Here is a 6000-nt window from a genome sequence, read left to right on the forward strand (position 1 = left end):
AACATTGGCCATAGTGTATCTATTAAATAGGGCTAGGCTAAAAACCGATGTGAACCTGAGATTGATCTAACATCTGCCAGGCAGATGCAACCAGCCGTGGAGTACTCAGAGGTCCCATATACTAAGAAAATTTGAAAGTCAGGGTTCAAATTTATAGGAATAGCACAACAAGGATGCCTTTCATTGCGCCCAAAGTCATGAGGTTAAACATACGTCAGATATGATATCATAGGCTAAATTTATTAGAATACAGCAAAGCTCTGCCCAAACCAGTGTAATCCCTCACAGACTATTGTAATGCTCTGTGTAAAGAAATTCATGTTCAATCACTTGTTTTCTTCACATTCTTATCAAGGAATTATTTCCTGGAATAATCTGGAATAAAATCGCATAAGTCTAAGCAAGGTGAAAAGTGTGGGATAGCACAAGTCCAGGAATCAGGCCATGGAGTCCCTAGTCCCTGTTCTGCTACCAACTAACTGGATGACTTGGGAAAAATAACTTAACATCTCTGGGCTTCAGTTCATTCACCTATACAATGAGAGCCTTGGACTAGATGATGTCTGAGGGTTTGGGCATCTCTGATTAAATCCTCAAGAGACTTAAGAAGTTATATAGGGCTTTCCACCCCCCAGGGAGAGTTTTATTCTAAGCGATCTGCACATCACCTTGGGCACTTCTATTAGAAGTCAGGGAAGGGAAAAGAGACAAGATATTACCCAAATAAAAGAAATGTTTTTAATTTTAAAAATTAGAAGAAGTATTAAGGAGGAAATCACAAATTCTTGGATTTCTTCAATAAATCCTAAAGACCATCTATGTATAAGGGTCTGTGCTAGCCCCTGGGATGAAGTGGTTACAAGGCTAAATAAAGGATCTCAGGACCATCCATAACTTGACTCTATCTGCTCAGGATGAGAATGCCTGGTTGAGCCTGAGGATTCCTGGGGACTCAGTAGAAGGGAAGGGGCTGCAAGAGATGCTGAGAGGCCCCACGTCCCCCTAAATGTTCTGCAACCCAAAAGCAGGATGGTGACCTCCATCAGCATTTTTATCACAAATGGTACCCAGACCTCCAAGTGGAAAAGTAATGTTCCTGGTCGAGAAGGAGGGTTTTAAGGAAGGTGTGTGTAGTTACTTGTGTGCATGTATATGAGTGCATACTTCTACATGAGGGTACGTATGAGCATATGGGTGTGATAGGTGCCAATCTATGTGCGTAGTTTTGTGTGTGTGCCATATGCATTCAGTTCTATGTGAATGTTCATAATTACATGTGACAGTATTTACGCATAAAAAATTGACATGAGCCTATGTAAGTGTGTGTAGTTGTGTGTGAGTTTATGGCATGCAAGTGAAAAGACTGGGAACTGAAAAGCTCAATGCCACAGATGTGATCAGAGTCGTGTGGCCAGCTTGGTTTTCATAGAATCATGTCTTGTTGCAGACTTTTGTTCGCACGACTAATCCTCTTTTGTTTACAGTGGCATAGGGCTCATTCTTTTTTGGCTGACAGTCTGCCTTCTAAGCAAACAGGCAGTTGGGTGAAGTTGCAGGTGCAGAGGCAGCTAGTCATGAAATAATTGCACACACTCCCAGCCCCGGGTGATGGCCCCCATTGATGCACAACTCTCATCCTCAGGCAAGACTACAATTATGTCTTGAGAAATTCTCATAGACCAGCCACAGCTTGAACAGGGAACACAGGAAGTACTAGAAAAGAGGTCAACTTGATTCTTGTCTTTCTAAGTAAGAGAGGAGCTCCTCACATGACCACTATTTCTAACAAAGGTGGCATCCTTGGAGGCAGAGTCATAGTCTCTGCCACATATGTATATGGCAGACATATATTTTATATATATATCTTTACTAAACTATCATCTAGCTGAAACCAAGCCCCTGAATATTAGGAATGTTTCTCTGAATTAAAAATCAAAGAGAAAGTGTCCAATCCATTTATGTTTTAATCATAAATGAAGGTAGCAAACCAGAGTTGATGGCAGATACTACCAGCCAATCAGTCATGCCCATGACTCATCCTTTGTGCAGAGAGATTTTTTGCTGTGATATAATTCATCTCCCAAAATATCTAGTATTGGTTAGCTGTGTTGTCATAACTGGACCATCTGGCTTCTCCCTTGCCCATTATTAGAAAACTGATCCAGAAATCCTCCAAATCAGTCTGGGAGTAATTTAAAGCAATACCCAAAGGAAGGAGAGTGAAAGCCTTTTATAACAAATTAATTGCCTGCCATACAAGTTAACTGATGATCTTCAAAAGTTAAAGGAAACAAAACAACTAAGCATAAGCAAAATTTGAGGCGAGAACAGAATGGGAAAAAAATAGTCACAACGAATAGAACAAAGCATTAACATCCAGGATACAAATAGAAATCACAGAAAGCAATAAGAGAAGACAAACAACCCAGAAGAAGGTGGGAGAGGCCGGGGGAGCAGCCAACCAGGCTGCAGGTGATGAGGGGCAGGGCAGAGTCTATGGAGAATTTAAAAACAGTAATGAAACCAACTACTAGCCGGTCTGCCTTTTACCACCACCATGCACAGCAATCCTGAATAACACCAGTGCAAAGCTGTCCTCCCTTCCAGAGATGACACTCCCACCATGTATCCCCCATTTACATACCACTGGCATGAGATACGATGGACAGTTCATAGAAAAAGAAATGCAAATGACCAAAACACACAAGGCCAATAAAAAGAAAGGAGCCATTCTATCACTTCTGCCCATTAGACTGACAAAAAATTTAAATATGCGTAATATTCCATTTTAGCAAGGCTGAGGAGCAAATGGATACACTCAAAAACTGTTGGTACAGGGCGCCTGGGTGGCTCAGTCAGTTAGGCATCTGCCTTCAGCTCAGGTCATGACCCCAGCGTCCTGGGACTGAGCCCCAAGTTGGGCTTCCTCGCTCAGTGGGGAGTCTGTTTCTCCCTCCCCCCTCTCCCTGCTCATGCTCTCTCTCTCTCAAATATAAATAAAATCTTTTTAAAAAATTGTTGGTACAATATTGGGTCATCTGTCTTTTTCTTGTTCTTTTGTAGGAGTTCTCTGGAAGGGCAATTTGGCAGTATGTACTCAATTTTTCTAATGTGCAAAAATAAACCTTATTTGGCAAAGAACAGACATATGGCTCTTGCCTACGCTCATTTTTGCCTTGGAGGAAGCCCTGTGCCCCTGATACATATAATCCGGTGGGGCCAACAATCACAGAGTCCTAACCCCCCAACCCAGGCCTGGCCTCAGGGCTGGGCCTAAAGCAACAGAACACTTGATAGGGTATTTACTTCAGCCAGTGGCAGCTCCAGGATTTCCTGCTTGAAAGAGGGGCAGGAGGCCATGTGACTTGTCTTGAAGCTGCACTTGCTGCATGGCAGCCACACTCTTGACTCAGATGTTATCTTGGTGCTTGTGGGCATGGAAACCCTTCCAACCCAGCGTGTCTAAATTCACCACAGAGGGTCCAGTTTAATCGAACAGTTGGTTCTTTCTGTTGGAATTCTGCTGCCCACATGGAGATGGCCTGTGTGCGGGATAAAGTCCAGAGGGAATGAATGGAGTCGAAAGATGAGGAGAAACACCAGCCCAGTAACACTGTTTGGGCCCTGGATCCAGTTGGTCTTTTCAGATCAAATAGTTTTCCTTTTTGTTAAGAGGACGTGAGTCAGGTTGCTGTCATTCGCAATCAAAGAGCTCTGAGTCACAAAGATGAGAAGAAGTTCAAATAGGTGAAGTGTGGCACACCAAGAAGGAAAGAGCTTAAAATTGTAATAACTGAATGTGTATCGAAATGTTTTAAAAATCTCATTTCTCACTGTAAGTTTTCAGCTTCTCTTTAGAAGGTTTTTATCGCAAAAACGATGAACTAGTACAACGTAAATTCTTCCATGTAACCCACCACCCAGGTCAAGAAATAGAACACCGGCCAGCATTTTAGAAGTTTCCCCTTCCCTTCTCGATTGCTACCCGCACCTTCTTCTCCGAGGAAACCACTTCCCTGATGAATAACAACATGGATTTGTTTCTGCCTCTGTGTATGTGTGTGCAGGTGTGTGTGTTGTTTTGTTTTGTTTTTTACTTTATAAAAGTATTATTTTGTGTCTGCCTCCTTTTTTGCTCAAACTGTGTCCGCGAGCTTCATCCATGTTCCGCTGGTAGGAGTAGTTCATTCATTTTCATTGTCAATAGTAATCAATTGTAGGACTACACCACAATTTATCTATCTGTCCTAATGTTCACTGACATTCAAATTGTTTCAAGTTATTGGCTACTACAAATAATGTTGCTGTGACATTTCCAAAGCGTATACTTTGAGAAATTGTGCGGTTATATGGCATATACCAAATAGTTTTCCAAAGAGATTGTACTAATTGTTTCAACTACCAGTGCATGGGAGTTCCAGTTGCTCCTTGTCCTCCTCCTGGGATCATCAGCCATTTTAACTTTAGCTAGTTGGGTGTGTACAGTGTCTCACTGTAGCTTTAATTTGCCTTTCCTGGATAACTAATGGGGTTGAGCCATCTTTTCTTAAAGTTATTGGCCAAGTGGGGAGATCCTCTTTTGTGATATGCACATTCATGATTCCCCCCCCCTTTTTTTTTTCATATTGAGTCATCTGGTTTTTTTCTTGTTCATTTGTAGAGTTCTTTATACTTCTAGAAAGACTTTATTAATTAATGTAATGGCAAATTCTTCTACTCTGTGGCTCTGTGGCTTTTATTCTCATAATGATACAATTTGATAAACAGAATTTGTCAATTTAATGATGTCTAATTTATCAATCTTTACCTTTTTGACAAATACATGTGTTTGCTGCTTAAGAAATCCTTGTCAACCTCAAAATTATGAAGCTGTTCTTTCACGTTATCTTCTAGAAGCTCTGTTCTCTTACCTTTTACATTTAGATCTACAATCTACCCAAAATTAATTTTTGAGGAGAAAGTGACAGAGGGTCAGATTAATTTTTTTCTAAATGGATAGGCGATTCATCAAGCACCACTTATTTAAGCAAAAAATTTTCCTCCACTGCTTTTTTAATGCTCTCTTAGTCATAAACTGAACGTCCATTTGTGGATAGGTCTTTTTCTAGACTCTCCATTCTGTTCCACTGATTTATTTGTTTATCCTTGCACCAATACATTGTTTTAATTACTGTAGCTCTTTTTTAATTTAAATTCAGTTAATTAACATATAGTGTATTATTAGTTTCAGAGGTAGAGTACTGTAGCTTTATAATAAGTCTTTATAGGCAATAATCCAGGTCTTCTACTTTGTTGTTCTTCAAGATAGTGTTGGCTATTCTTAAACTTTTTATTTCCATGTGTAATTTAGAACCAGTTTATCAATCTACACACACACACACACACACACACACACGCTGGGATTTTCATGAGGATTGGATTTAATCAAAAAATCAGTTTGGGAAGAATTGATATTTTTCTAATATTGAGTTTTCCAATCCATGAACGTCGTAAAGATGTCCACTTATTTATTTTCTTTGATTATTTTTTAGTAATGTTTTATCATTTTCTGGTGTGTTTGCTCATTTTCCATTAGGTTTAATTTGGTGTTTTGTGATGATATTTAAAATGGCATTTATTTAAAATGTTCCATTAACTTTGAAATAAACTCAACATGGTCATGAAGTAATACCCTTTCACATTATTGGATTTGGTTTGCTTATATTTTGTTTAGGATTTTTGCATCTATGTTCATGAAAGAGGTTAATTTTAATTAATCTTAATTCTCTTATAATGTCCTTGTCATTATGAGTTGGGAAGTTTCCTTACTTTTCTATTCTTTGGGAGAATTTGAGTATGGTAAATGTTCTTCTTTCCTTAAATGTTTAAAAGAATTCTTTGGTTTTAAGCTATCTGGGATTTAAGTTAGAGATTTAATTTTCTTTAATAGATTTGCCCATTTTTTGTATCAGTTATTGGGTGCCGTATTTTTCAAGAAATTAATCCATTGCATCTAAATTT

This window comes from Halichoerus grypus, chromosome 9 (assembly GCF_964656455.1).
Source record: "Halichoerus grypus chromosome 9, mHalGry1.hap1.1, whole genome shotgun sequence".
Taxonomy (NCBI): Eukaryota; Metazoa; Chordata; class Mammalia; order Carnivora; family Phocidae; genus Halichoerus; species Halichoerus grypus.